Source organism: Athene cunicularia, assembly GCF_003259725.1.
Source record: "Athene cunicularia isolate RWA chromosome 4 unlocalized genomic scaffold, athCun1 chr4_part2, whole genome shotgun sequence".
Lineage (NCBI taxonomy): Eukaryota > Metazoa > Chordata > Aves > Strigiformes > Strigidae > Athene > Athene cunicularia.
Window position 1 is genome coordinate 8,078,370 of NW_020799099.1, and position 15,543 is coordinate 8,093,912.

The 15,543-nt window shown below is 41.5% G+C and overlaps 1 protein-coding gene across 1 annotated transcript in view; it reads left to right on the forward strand.

Annotated features, from left to right (window-relative positions):
- Positions 1-2,323: 2,323 nt before the first annotated feature.
- The window catches only part of CNOT6L (CCR4-NOT transcription complex subunit 6 like), a 34,191-nt gene continuing 20,971 nt past the window's right edge, over positions 2,324-15,543 (forward strand). The window contains exon 1 of the mRNA XM_026847783.1: positions 2,324-2,344. The gene's annotated coding sequence lies outside the window, so the exon portion shown is untranslated. The remainder of the gene's footprint in view (positions 2,345-15,543) is intronic.

Here is a 15,543-nt window from a genome sequence, read left to right on the forward strand (position 1 = left end):
GGCTGGGCCGCGTTGGCAGCCGCCCTCCGAGCTGCTTTCGGGGATGCCAGGCTCACCCTATAGCCCCGGCTGCGGGCGGCAGCAGTGAGGTGAACCTCGGCTGCGGGGCGAACCTGGCCACGGGGTGAACCCGGCCGTGGGGCTAACGCGAGCCGTTGGCCCCGGCCCCCCCCCGGGCCGGCCAGCATCCCGTGATGGGACCTTCGGCTGGTGCCGTGGGTGACCTGGCAGCGGGGTTGGCGAGGATGTTTTTGGGGAGGCACGGGTCTCAGCGCTTTTCCCTGCTGGTCCTCAGCAGTCCCATACGAGGAAGATGACAGAAATGTCACCTACGATAAAAGCTGGGCTTCGAGCTCAGGCGGCGGCGCTTGCAAATGAAGTAACACACCTAAACACTGAGCTTTTGGAACAGTTTGGGGCTTGCTTTTTAAACTTAAGTACTGTTGGTAAATATGGCAGAGGGCTCGGTTGCTTTCTGACGTTTTGTGGCCACACCAAGTTTTATCTGACCTTCTGAAATCTTTAGACAAGTAGCCTTTATCAAACCATTTCTGAAACTTTGAATAGGCTAAGTATTTGCTTTGGGGTGTTACAACTTCAGTGAGCAGGCCTGCTGTTAAGAATTTTAGATGGCCTTGTTTAAATTGGAGGGGGAGGGGGCTGTTTACTACAATTAAATTCATACCTGTGATATCCCCCTGTGATGCTCAGCTGCTGGCAGCCAAGCAGAAACATGCTCCCCTGCAACCTAAAACTAACCTGGAGGGGAAAACACCTCATCCTGAAGTTGCTCACGGTTATACTTCTTGTGTGTGGCTGATAACGAAAGTGATGATAATGTGTCTATTTTTAGCCTCTACCATTCCTTTGAGATGTTTTTGCCCCGTTTTTTTTTCCTTAAAAAAAAAAAGTACATTATTTATAACAATAAAGTTTTTACCATGACACGGCCCAAGGAATTCCTAGAAACTGTATCCCAGTTTGGAGAGCCAGAAAGCTCCGACAAAGGTGGAACACGGCCTTTACAAACACAGCACTGCCAATGATTTTATTTCTGTGTTCTCCCTATCAAAATAGGAAGTGATGGTGAAATTTGTACTGCTAAATGTCACTCTTCTGAAACACAGCTCACTTTAGGTACGGCCACATACTGACGATACTTCACAAAAGATAAAGGCAGGCTTTACATTTGAGATTTACTTTGAGCTGCATGGAAGCACCGGAGCCTGACCTGACTTCCTGTACATAGCCCTTCTCCATTCCACAGCCCTGCGCTTCAGACGGCTTTATTCATTACTGAACGCAGGCAGATTTGGAGGCACCAAAGTGCTTGCCTGTGGCTTTCTTTTTTCCTGATGGAGGGTGGTGGGAGTTTATTTACAGCTTGATTTTGTAATTTTGCTCCAGAGCAGATAAGCAGCACACACTTTTGACATCTTGCCGTTCTGTGCTTGGGAATAACGATACGCATCACCGTACACACAACCCACAGTATTGTGTCAATTTGTCTGAACAGAATTTAAATCCCCTTGTCCTCTATCGCCAAAGATGACTGAAGATAACAAAAGCCCCGTTACAGTTTGACTGTTCAGTTTAACTGAAGGGTGGGAGTTTTGCAGTGTTTTGCTGTCTGCTAAACAAAACCTGTTAAACACTTTCAGTTTTGTTCTTTTCTTACTATTAAAAGTGAGGGCAGTCTACTCTCAGTGCTAAAGTACAGCAGAATTTTATTCCATTTTATCATCCTACAGGGGCTCTTTCTAATTTAGTTTGTGTATTTAATTGAAGGATAAAGTACAGTGTAAATGGCTGATAGGTATTGCCATGTTCCTGAGCTAAGTTTAGGTTTCTTATGTCCTTGGAAGCCAAGATCATAATGTGTCAGCAATACAGGAATAAGACTACCCATCATCAGACTGTTAGCAAAACTTAGTTTGGCAGCACCATGAAAAACACAAAACTTTGCAGATTCATTTTAGTTGCTGTTGAGTTTCCCACCAGGTCTGTATGGCAAACTTCTGCTGGCACAGCTCTGTCTGCGAGCGCTGTGACGAAGTGTGACCCGTGACTGACATAGCTGTGCCAGCAGAAGTCCAAGCTGTAGAAGCAGTTATCTGCAAAAATGCACTTTTACTGATATAGCTTGTTTTCATTTTTAAAGGGTGTTTTTCCCTATCCTGGTAGCAGGGCTGCTGCTCCCAGGGATGTAGTATAATTAGACATTTATTTGCTTGGCTTGGAAGGGACAACTGGTCAGGGTGTATTTTCCATGTGTGACTTTCCCCTTCCCATCCACAGTCTCTAGGACCTCAGTCATGTTTGCAGTGAGAAGTCTCTTGTGGAAGTAAGTGAAGTTATGGCTGCTACTTGCTTTCTTTCTGTCCAAATGTGTTTGTGTGATAAACTGGGATTTTTTTTTTTCCCCCCCTACGTGGACCGTGTGGTTGTTTTTCATTAACATTCTTGCTTTTGCGTAAAGTGAGACGCTTTTGACTGAGATTGCCTAGTACTGTAATATTTAGCTTTCACACCAGTCTTACAAGAAATAAGCCAGAAAATTGTCCCAAGGTGTGTGTGGACTCTGGTAGTAAATGAAAAGGCACTACTGGAGGAGAATTAATCTATTTCCACACCAGGGTCAGTCTTTACTTAATTAAAATATAAAACAGCCAGAAGAAAAACTTACATTTAGGCAGATTGCAGTGCCTGCTGTCTTTTTTTGTTGAGAGTCAACAGGCACAAATGGGGGAGGTGTATTGTTTTTTGTTAAAACATTTGAGGGCATTCTGGTTTTAAGTAGTAAAATTATGTGTCGGTAACATGCATAATTTTAGACCAAACTTTCTCTAACTGCTAGAAAAAAATAACTGCTTAGATCAGCTTTAATCTGTGGGACATTTTCAGGTTACTTGAGTTTAAAAGGTAAGATAAATGCAAATACAAGGCTTGCTTGCTATTTATTGGAAAGAGCTTTTGGGATGCCAAAAGGGCACTTGAGGCACTGGATATAACCTGTTTTGTAGAATACTGAGAAAGCAAATGTAACACTGGAGCTTAGTTGTTTGGGAGCATAAGATGGCATTTGAGAAAACTTTAAAAAAATAAGTTAAAATGTGTCTTAGGCATATTTGAATTCAGGAAGATTTTCTGTGGATTTACTACTTTAGAGCATTAAATGCTAAGCCTCTTGTAATTTTTTTTTTTTTTTCCTCTGAATTCTGTGGTTCTCTCAATGATAGTCCATAATCAAGGCTCGGGTTCTTGTTACTTGCTTTCTTCAGTTTAACAGAGCGTTTCTCCTGTCTCAAGCAGATTTGCTAGTGCTGTAAAGATACAGATAGCTTTCCTCTGCATTTGTGTACGGCCCCTGTGCACCACTGGTGGCTCAGGTTAGGGGAGCAAGCTGCCTTTAATGCTGCACTTACCTTGCTCGGGACAGGATGCCCAGCTGTCAGGTCTTCCATCGCTTGGGAAAGCTGTGTAGAAATTGTGACTAAATCCAAGAGATGTGCATTTTCCTCCATTTATTTAGGCTATCAGTTAATGTACATGTCAAAACATGCAGCAAGCTGTTTTGATGGTGCAGCTTTCCCAGCTGAGCTGACTGAACTTTGCTGGTGCCAGAAGGGGAAGTGCTGCTTTGCTCCCAGCCCTGCCACGCATCAGACCCTGTGCTGAACCCGTTTTACTCCCTATCCAGTAAATAAACAAACAAAACAGGAGATAGAGGCTGCAGGGTGTTCATGTGTTTTAAAGGTGTTGATTTTTACCTCTACAGTGACAGTACCATGTAACTGCACCTTTTGATGAATTCTTTGGATTTCAATGATTTGTCCATACAGCTTCTCCATCTCACCTGTAACGATAAAAAAAAAAATACTGTCTTAGGACATTTCTTTGTTGCTATCTTTAGCTGGTAACAATGTTTCTGGAATTCTCTTGCTCTCCTTCCCCATCTTAAAAGGCTTGTGCATCTCAGGTCCATGTCAACATGCTTCACCTGCATACCTCCCACCACAACCCCCACCCCCAAAAGATCAAACAACTCAGAGGAGACAAAGTAAACTCTGAAGTATCCCACAGAGCAAGAAGACTTTAAATGCACAGGATTTACTGGATCCATTCGTGCCTTGGAATAGATCTCAGAGCAGGGTGCAGAGGGGACTGTGTAAGGCCTTTAGCTGAACAAGGTGACTGACTTTGTTTGAAGCTTGATAAATTCAGAGAACGGTTACATGACACCTACCTGTAATGGCAGGGTACTGGATGTGATTTCGTTTCTGTTATTCAGGAGAAAACTCCTCTGAGTTGAAAACAGAAAAAACAAAAAAATTTCCACAAAAATCACTGAAATTACTATGATTAAGAGCACAGTGGAAGAAAATCTCTCTGGAAAAGTTGCTCTGGAATACCATTTAGAAGAACCACTTTGGGATTCGCTTGCACATCTTCCTACAGAGGATCAAGAAGTAACTTAGCAGCGTTCAGACACTACTGGAAAGCTTTCCCTGCAGGGTTTTTAAGAGGGGGTCATTGAAAATATGATTAAAGGCAGGCAAAAATGCATTATATGATGTTCTACAAGAAAAAAAATTATATCCCTTTCAAGGGGAGACCAGCACTAATAAAAATGCTCCAAGATGAAGACAAGGCAGCTCCAAACAATTTTAGTTACAACTCACTTGCAATCAGTGAACACAGACTTTTTTGAAGGTGTACGAATTCAGCACCCAGGGCAGGGAACTGAACCCCATTTAGCCATTGCACATCATGCACATAAGTAATTTGTCTAAAGCTTGTAACCAACATGTGTACAGAAGGAACAGATAAGGTTGTGTGTGTTCGCCCCTTACTTTGGCATTTCCTGATGTAAATGATTAACGGTGTTTTATGATTGCACAGCATTGTAGCTGTTTATGCTTAGCATTTAGCTAAATGGTTTATTGTCTTTCACATTCTGCTTACCTGTAAAGGAGCTTTATGTTTTCTATGAGAAAGGTATATAAAATGAGATTAAAAGGGCCTTAGGACTCTTATCTGCAGATATGAAGTCTGTGGTGTAGGTGCCTAATTTAAATGAAGTTATTGCTGCACATATCTTGTCTGCAGGCCAGTTTCACAGATTTACAATTGTCCTGTTAACAAAGGTGCTTGAATGGTCTACGTTAGCAGCATAGAAATTAAATACTTGTTCCTTTTTTGTCAAAACTAAACAGGTTGGAGAAAGTAAAACTTCCACTTTGAGCACAACAGTGAGAGCAGGGCCAGAGGAGAAAGGAAGAGGAGGGGTTTTCCCTCATTGCCTTGCTGCCAAAAGCAAGTTGAAGCTTGCTTGTGACACTGATGGTTAAAAGCAGCAATGTCAAAAATAGCAATCTCTGGATTCAAACAGCAGCACTGCTGCCTTGCTCCAATTCAAGTAGGTCCACTTGAGCAAAAAGCCTAAGAATAACGATGACAGCCCTCAGGAGGGGGCATATACTTCCTGAGTCTATGGTGTGATGGATCTTCAGAAGGGTTTTTAGTTTGGGGTTTACCTCTGCCCCATTTGCAGCTTGAGTACTGGTAAGTCTTTGACTGTTTACAGACACAAACTGACTAATCCTTCAGAGTATTCTTCCATCATCCTTGCTGTTGTGAATCAGGATTATTTGTCACCCTGAACAATCATAAAGGAAAACCTATCGTGCCCTTAGCTAGGAGCAGCACAAATTTTTATGGTTGAGAAACTACTGGAGACAGCTCTCCTCTGATGGAGGCCTTTGCCCTTCCCGTGTTATGCACCCACCTGTGGTCTCCAGAGACCTGTGTAGGAAAGAGAAATGCAAACCAAAACCCCTGACACTAAGGGCCCTTTATCCTCCACCAATCCTTCCACAACTACTACTGCAAGTCAATAGCTCCCCAGCCTCATACTTAACTGAAACTAAAAACCTAGTTAAACTATCTTAAATGTTTTTTAAGGGCAAAAAAATATTCATGGACTGAGGCAGCTCTGCAAGTTGCAGAAGAGAGAGGAATGTTTAGCCTTGTGTTAAGGGGGAGGTTTTGGGGTGGGCAGGGAGAAGGAAGGGCTCCTCAGGAAAAACAAGGTGGAAAGGGAATTGCCTTCTGCTTAGCAATACACATGCCATGGCTCACAGCTACAGACAGAAAGAATACAGTCTTTGCCTCACAGGGTCCTAGTACTGAAAAGGGAGCATTTCCCACTTAAAAATAGCTTTGGTTTTCTCCTTAAGACATTTTGACAATTCCAGAAACCTGCTTTACTGACAGATCATTTTGAAAAGGAGGTTTTTATGGGCTGTTACACAAAGTTTTGTGAATGCTAAGATGTATGCCTTTTGGGTAAATTTGAAACCCAGAAAGCCTCTCTTGTTTTAATTTCATTGAGTGTCCACTACCGGCTGAAACCACCTTTTATTTAGCTGATCTCTTCTGAGTGAGGAAACTGAACCTCACACTGGGAGCAATAGTGCAGAGTCACCCTCTTCTTTTTTCAACCTTTAAGCATTTTTTAGTTCACCAGATTTCACAATTATGAAGATAACCACAAAAAAAAATATCCGCTTTTGGTCAAACTGTTAATAATAGTCAGGATTTGTAGATTGTGCTCAAGTTTGCTGTTTACCCTTTAGGGCAGCTGAATAAATTGATTGGGTAGTTTTTCCCTTGCTTTTCAGGAATGCTTCCGTCTGACTGAACATCTTTGTGCCTTCTAATCACAAATTAGTTTTGCTTTTTTTTTTCTTCCTAAGAAATCAATCTAAAGGCTCTTTCAGTAGGTTCTGTCTTGGCTTTAAGTACGTAGAGAGAAAAGCTCGTTGAGGAAGTCTTCCTTCTGCAGATTTTTGTCTGTTTTTTCCCATGTGATACTCACAGGAAAACTGAGAACATACTTTGTATGCTTTGCTGGATATTAGCATCCTGTGTGTTGTCAACAGCAGAGTGGAAAGGTCCTGCAGGTTTTTAAGTTTTCAGCTCTGTGGCCTGCAGCTGTTCCTGCTCCTGGTGCATACTGCTAAGATCTTATGGCCTAAAAAGGTATTTGAAAGCTTCCAATTGAAAGGTCCCATTCAAGTACTCTGGATACATTTGTCTCTTCCATGTAAGCAAGGGAGTTTGCTCTTTGGCAGTAGAGGTGAATGTATACCTGAGACTTGCTTGCTTTAGGTACTTGTGTGAAGTCAATAAGCTTCCCAATGGCACAAGGAGGGGTGTACCTCCCTCACGTAAATGTCTTACCTTGAGTCAGCCTTGACACGTGGAGAATATCCCTCTGCTTTTCTCGTTGCTTCAGGCTGAGAGCTGGAATAGAATTAAAATGCTGGGAGGAAAGCCTAGAGTTGTCACCTAGTCATCTGTGGGGAGAAACGCAGATAGGAACTGCTACCAGCTCTGTGAAGCTGCCAGTGTTTCCTGGCCTTTTGGAAAGGGTTGGTTCGCTTGTGTCTTGTCAGAGCAAGTATCAGTATGCACTGCTCAGCCCTTGCACATGACACAGGCTGCTGCAAGATAGTGCTTCCTGCTGATAGAGATAGGAAACTTAATACTGATTTACAAGGGACATAAAAGCAGAACAGTTGTTAGAAACTGTGCTATTCAGGTAAAAGAACACACTTCTTTGCATTTTCTTAGATCCATGGAACTTGCAGCTCTGGGCAAGAAAAGGCAAATTAAAGCAGTGCTGAATGTAGTTCCCAAAAACTGATAACCACTTCCTCTATACCTTAAAATTTGATTTCTTTTTATTCTGTTACATGAATTTACAACTAGCCCTGGAAGTGGGAGAAAGCAAGCACAGGATGAATTATCCACCCAGCAGAAATTTCCACTTGTGAACGCCTTTCCTCTAATCCTTTTTTGTTTTGGAAAGTTAAGAAAGCAAAAGGAAAACGGGGCCAGGCAACTTCTCACATACCAGAATATAGTCATAAGTGCCAGGAAGAGCTGGGTTCAGATTGTCAGATGGCCCTTGGCTTGCATTTTTCCCTCCAGTCAAATTAAATTTTACCATTGGAAGTAGTACAGTCTCTAGGCCCATTTTTTCTACCTGTGCAATGATCCCTTCCTTCTCTTCCTCAGTCTGGAGTGAAAGATTGTGAAGGAGTGAAATTTGTCAGATAAACTAGGAATATTTTAAATGGATGAGAGAAGCACATATATTAAGTACTTAAGACCTGTAGATAGAAGAGGAGGTTTGGGTTTTTTTACAGTTCTAAAATCTCTTTGAAATGTCTCAGATTACAAGGTTATATAGCCTTTTTGCAGACTTACGCAGCAAAGTCTGAATGAGGCTATGACCTTAGCACATCCATTTCATTCTTGGATGTATCTTTTGGTGTATGGTTTGATTTGAAGACTACACAGTGACTAGGCCTGTGATGAACTGCAAGATGTTTTTCTGCCTGCTTTAGTAACCCCTAGGTGCTGCCAAACTAAACTCCCCATGCATGTAAAGGTGGAACCGCTCAGTTTTAAATTGATGGCTATTTACTTCATGGCAGCTGCAGGCATGGACAAAACAACCCTGGATGTGTATACAGGGAGATGAGTATAACTCAGAAGTATTTTCTACTTGGAAAATTATGTGTTTTAAAACCTCAAGCTGTCAATAATGCTACAGCATTTCCGAATCCGTACCTGCCTCTTCCGTGTACCCACTGTGTCTGTGCTCTTGCTTTAGGCTCTGTTTCTGTAAAGCAGTGGTGTGTGTGCTACTCAGCAATGACTGACACTTGGTAGGACTGTATTTTTCTTCTTCAACTTCCTTCCAGAGGTCATTATCTTCTTTGCATGTTTATACAGCAGTTCGTGTCATGAGTACTTGAACCTTCTAGCGCCTCAGTGCCTTGAAAGTGAGCGTCAGGGCCACAGCTCTTCTGCGTAACTCCGAATCTGCAATGAAGGACTGTGACCAAAACTCAGTGTGACAGGGAGGGAGGGGGGACCATGAGGAAGCCTTTGTAAACACAAACATTAGGGAACTCTTGAATTAACTTCTCAGGTGCATGTTAGGAAATAATAGGAAACTGACCTGTTTGAAAAACTTCAGCAAAAATTGCCAGATATATTCCCTGATTAAGTTATGCACACACTTTAGATAAAATCCCTTCAAGTGGCTGAACAGAGGAATCCACTCAAGTTCAACCTACCTTCTGGCAGAAGAATAAGTGCAATTCATGTCAGCTCTCAGCCATGCCCCCTGCCAGCTAACATATACCTCAGGGTTTATTTCCATATAGCCTACACTTCCCTCTAATAAACTAAATATTACAGTGATCATTCTGGGCAACAGAATTAGCCTTCTGCTAATTTTAGTTTAGAGAGCAGGATACCTCCTGCACTGGGTAATGACCCACTGGAGATCACAGCTTTGTGTGTCTTGTTGCAGTCAGACTTCATAGATGCTTGTAGTGAATTAACCTCCAGATATCCACATTTCACTTTTCTGTTTGAGGTGAATTTCCTGGTCCCCACATAGATTGTCATGGGCTATTGTTGCTGTAGTTTCTCACTTTCCACCTTGCTAGAACACACCTAGAAGAGTGTAATGGTGTAAATACACATGGGAAAGGTTTGGATAATCAGATACAGAAGCAGCTTGAACTGTCTTCTGATATTCAAATAATATGTGTTTCTCAGGCTATCAGGTAAGCTTTTTTACTTCTTTAATCAAAGTAGTAAAGTACATTTAAATATGCCCAACTGAGAAAAGGGTTTATGCCTATAATCTGCTTTATTTTAAAGAGATCGTTTTTCTTTTCCTCCTCTGCTGAACATACAAGCCTAGCTACTTCGAGCACTAGTGCAGCATCCTGTGGCCTGTTGAAACTGGGCTGTAATATGGAAAGGCTAAGAACGTGCCAGCGACTGCAAAGCAGTTTCCACTATTGGTGTGTACTTTTTCCTCCAGCTTTGCGTGTGTCCGTCCGTGTCCCTCCCCCCTTCTTTCTTTAAAATCTTGAGCTTTGACTCATCCAAGTTTACCTGTAGTTGACCAGAGTGGGCCTTGTAACTTTAAAGCTGTTTGAAGTAAGTTTTATGGTGGCAAATTTCCCTCCTGTTAATTATTGCCGCAAAGAACAGATTGTGAGTGATAAAATGGCCATTATCTTTCTATCATAGAGGGAGAGTAGCTGAAGTGCTGCTGGGCTTTGCTTATTTTCTTAATGAATTGGCAGTTTACCACTTAAAGGGCAAGATAACATCTTAGTCACATAAATAATCTCATTTGTTGTTTTCTCCTATCACAAACTTTTATTTGAAGGATGAAAGGTTATTGATGATTCAAACTGTATTTTAAAGAAAGGAAGAAATGTTTATTGAGAAAACTACTTCAAAGTTGTTGCAGTGGTATGCGTGAATTAATAATTCTGGTGTAGTTTTGCTCAAAAAACAGGTCGATAGCAGACTTCTCTCCAGTTATTGATCCTGAGAAGTTGAATGAGACAAGGTGTTGGCTTGGGGCAGCCTGAACAGGGTCTTTATCATTTCTAAGCTAGTAACTGAATGAGCTGAGGTGTCAGATTAGGCTTGTCAATAGAACAGCTCTTTCCCTAGAGGCTTGGAGGGATGCTCACACACCACTTCGAGCTTAACCATTTCTTGGTGTTGAGGGTTTTCTCTCTCCCTGGTTCTATCGCTGTCAAACTGGTACTAGGAAAACCTCCTGCTTTAAGTTGCAGCCACGGCTGCTTTTTGTCTGTGCTCACAACCCAGGGCAGCGTTTTGACTTGATGCTTGCTACTGATCCAGCACTGGCTGCTTCCCTCCTCAGACTGCCAGTGACTTCAGTTCTTAATCCTTTAAGCCACTCTGTCTTGTATCTCATTGAAAGACCAGCACTCTTCAGGGGATGGGGCAGCATTGCAAATGGGTCATTTCTTTGACCTAGTGTGGGATACTTGTGCAGATAAACGTACTATTTAAACCATCCCTCTGAGGACTTCTGATCAAATTTATTTACAAGCTGTTGAAACTCTTCTTGTCCTATATCAGACTTCTTGTATGCATTTCTATTAATCAGAGCTTTGCATATGAGGAGCTACCTACCCTGTGTATGTATGTAAACTAGCCCCTAAGAGCTCCTTTGAAAAGAATAAATATAGAGGGTCTGCAGACAAAGGCAGGTATTACTCTGACTTGATGCAGATATTCAGGAGTTGTCATATACACTACAAGAGGTATCAGACTTTCTGAACAGTTTCTGTTCTTTTGAAGTAAGGGCTGAAACGTTAACTAAGTACAGAAATTTAAAAAAACCTATATAATGCTACATATTATTTCCATGCAGTAAATAGTTCAGCTGTTCTTGTAAGCAAAGATGTGACAGAGAAAAAGGAAGGGTAGAAGCCTGGATATTCTTGTGTTACCTGTGATTTAAGAAAAGACTCTCTACTTCATTTAGAAGAGATGAGGGAACAGGGGGAGATAACTAGTGGCTGTATGTCAGTAGGACAATTATCATTTCCATCAAGTGAGTGCCAGTTGGCTCTAGAATTAATACAATACAGCTTGTTCCCTCCCTTCCCACTCCTCCCCTTGGCTTTTGCTGCCTTTTTTTTCCCCCAGGGTTTACTTCTAGGACTTTTCTATGCTTCTCTGGGCTTTTATGGTCTTTGTTGAAGTGGTAATGTGAAGCCCCCTGGGATCTCACTGCCACTGAATTTACTATCACCTGCAGCTTCTTGGTTATCTATTGTATTCCAGTATGCCCACCCCCAACCTGAATTTCCTTGCTCAGGCTTGTGCCATACATCAAGACAGGCAGAGGAGGTGAGAAGCCTCGCAGGATGTGGTTGCTGAACGTCTCTGCAGCCTGTCCTACGTCTTGTTTTGCTTGCCTTACAGGGGCTCCGCAGCACATAAGCAGCTCTGCATGAGCTGAGCTGGTTCCCTAACCACTGTGCCAGTTTCCTTACTGGAAAGGAAGAAAGCTGTGTAATTAAGGTAACAGCGACTGTGTTTTCAATCCCTGAAAACAGTCCCTTTGTACAACAGCCTCTAGCAGATCCCTGTGAACTGCTGCACCTCTCCCACGATGAAGAGCTCACTAATGAGCAAAGAGAGGATTTTCTGTGAAACTGAACATGTGAAACAAATAGCCTCCTCTTGCTGAGCCTAGTCTAAGTACCACATGGAATGAAAACTAGAGCAAGGTTTGGACAAGTTCCATCATATTGTTGCTGTGCTTGTTGTTGACATGTCCTTTTCACCACGATTCTGGGTTCACTAGCTGGAGTGGGTGAGTGCAATTCCAAAATTCTGCGTGCAGGTTCTCACAGGGTTGCCACCACTCTGGTAAGGACCGCAATGCTTTCCAAATTGTCAATCAAGTTTACCAAGCAGTAGTGCTCTCTTTCTGACCCTCAAGTTACACCATGAAGATGCCTCCTGCCTGTGCAAACTTGCTCCAAACCTGGTGGATGGCTGCGAGTTTCCCTTGACTATGGCAAAGACAAAATTGCTAGTCAGGGGCAGTACCACAGCAACAGTCTGTTCCCTTTCTGCGTCTCAGCATAAACATGCCTGCTGACCAGTTACAGCTTAGAGGAACAGCTTTTTACCCTCTCCGCATCAGTACAAAGATCCCACTACTTGGGCCTTTCCATTTCTTGCAGCTGATAGCAGGCAAAATAAGCAGATCAGCCTTGTGATAGGTACAAGGAACAACTATGAAAAATTAATTCTGAAGCTTATTTTTTTGGAAATATTTTCTACACCTACTATTTATCTCGATCATGTAGAAGAGGTGACAGTTTTATTAAAACATTCCGCTTTCAATGTGTGAAGCCTCCCTAGAAGTTTCAAGTTAAGGAATTTAAGTACTGAACCTAAGAGTAACAAAGATGTCTTACTAAAGCAAGCTTGATTTTAGATGCATGACTGTTGTGGTTCAAGAAAACACCATATTACCTTGCTATATTTTTAAATGCATTAGCAAATGAGAAGAGTAGAAGCCAGTGTAATTTTCTAACAGCATTACAGAAGTAAGGTCCTGTCTCTTTCCTACTTGGAGTCCAGATTATTTTTTAAAAAGCAAACTGGTCTGAGGCCCTGTCTACAGGTTAATACAGAACCAGAGTTACTGTTGCTACAGATTTGAAAGGAGATAGAAGTAAATGGCCTTTAATGCTCTAGATTTCCACAGTTCCCTTAACTATGTGGTTTTGGACACTTTCTGCTAAAGAAGGAATTGCTAGTGAGTAGAGATCAATAGTCCTACTGAGCTCATGTAAAGGAGCCCTCTGCACAGCAGTCAGTGTGCCTTCTTGTGAGAAACACTTCCTTGGATAGATGATAAAAAAAATTACATCTTTTTACTGATTTATATAACAAAATATTTTTTCAGTTTTACTTGTGGACTTCATTGTTTTTTTGCTAGCTCCATGGTGCTAAGCTTGAAATTTTAGTTGTTATTCCTTAGATTTAATATTCACTCCAAATTTCTTTTGCCTTGCGATTTATTTCCACTCACTGTTTAACTATCCTCCTGTTGGTAGGATACTTACTTGTGCCCAAGTAGTCTCTATGTACCTCAATTATGCTTTACTGAAAGATTGTTTGAAATCTCAGTATCGGGAAACAACAGCAACAAAATGCTTATTTTCCCTTTTTAATAAAAAACCGTGATGAGGCATTTTTATTTGTTTCACTGATAATCTCTAGTCCCAATCAGGTTACTTAGAATAAAAAACTGAAAAGGAGCAGTACCTTTGTTGGCAGACTCACAGTGCTCGTTGAACTCTTGGTAGAGACAGCATATGCAGAGGTGGTTGAATATGTTTCTGCAGTAAATCACAGTGAAAAAAAATTAAGATCCAAGCAAAAGACTATCAAAATTCCCCATGCATATTTTCTTGCTAGTATGTATACACTAGATACTATATATACTGATACACTAAGTAGTTTACCTTAAGCTAACACATATATATGTCCCAGTATTAGCAGTTTTGTTTCAAATCTCCTTAATATACCCTTAAACAATCACTTTATTTGCTTGATCTTCATCCCCAGTAAAGTACTCTTAATTCAGTTTTTGTATTTGTGGGTATTAGCTGTACTTGCCCTTCCCCTTTGGGAGGCTGAAATGGAGAGACTTTTGTCATACATTCATACAAAAACAGAGCATGCTTATTACAGATGAGTAGCTCTCCTCTCCTCCCTTTGCAACCATTTAGTCCTGTTTACAAAATACATAGATAAAAATGGCGCTGTTTCCCAGCTTGTGGTCCAGCTTTCCAATATTAAATAACACGTGCCTGTGTGTATACATGCACAAGCACACGCTCTGGTCTCATCAGCCAGCAGGTTTTTTTAATTCCAGGGAGGAATCACCATATGGAAGTGGATGGACAGTAAGCTGTTACAGCGCAGAGGAAGGAGAAATGATTCAGGGCTGTCTGCTGGATAGTTTTCAAAATGCTTTGGCAGTTTGACTCATCTATATAAAGAGACTAAAAAAAAAAAAAATCACAAAGAATGTCACTCTGCTGGAGGCGAGGATTTTGAGTTGTGCCAACACATCCATGAACATAGGGCTGAAGCGAGATGAAGTTGCAGCTCTTTTCGATTTGCTTCCTCGTTAGAAACAGACAATTCATTTATGCGTTGAGGTATGAAAGAACTTAAACAGAACAACACATTACAGTCACAGTAATTTAAGAAATGCATCTTCTAACCTCTCTGGGGAAGGGACTGGTCATTATTTTGCAGCAGCACATAGCTCTAAGGGACTTTGACCTATCTGGCTTCAAAGTCCTCCTGTAACATAGATGCCAAATAATCAGGACAGCTTTGAGCAGGCTTTCTCTTTCCACTGAACATACATTAATCCTTCTGCTCAGTGGGGGATATTTGCCTTCAGAAGAACAGATCTGACTTTAATAAAAATGATAGTAATGCAGTTTGTCTCTCATAGCAACCCTGCAATAGTTACTTTGGTGTGTTTAGATGTGCTGTGTAATGGAAGAGATTTTGTGTGTTTGCAGCTGCAGTTGATTTCCCCACCCATACATAAAACCACACAACACTATGAGTTAAGAAATTTCTTAATCCCTAGCATAGTATCCTTTTTTCTCTTGTTACATTGATGCAATCTGTAGGTCTGCCTTCAGCTTCTCCCTAAGAAAAAACAGTTTGCATTTCATATATCTAACTATATCCTCCCTATGTCACATTCCCCACACCTGTTTAACTTGAGAAGATCTTAGATAGTTTAGAAGAGCAGCACCCTTTTCTGTTATTACCTGGTTGTCTGAAACTCCAAGTGTGCAGAAGCTCCTGTTGTTTGTTGCCCCAAAAAATGTGTCTTCAGAGTAAAAGCCTGCGACACAGCTTGGTAGCTCAAAACTTTCTTCTTTGACACTCTCCGCACTTTTAGTACTGTTACATTATTCCTCTTTTTTGGCTTAGTATGTCCCTTACACAACAGCTAGCAGATACAGCAGCATATAAAAACAAGAGTGCAAAAAAAGGCAGCCACAACCCTACTGCTTGCAACACTGCCAAACTAAATAACCTCCCTGTAGCCCTTTTTAT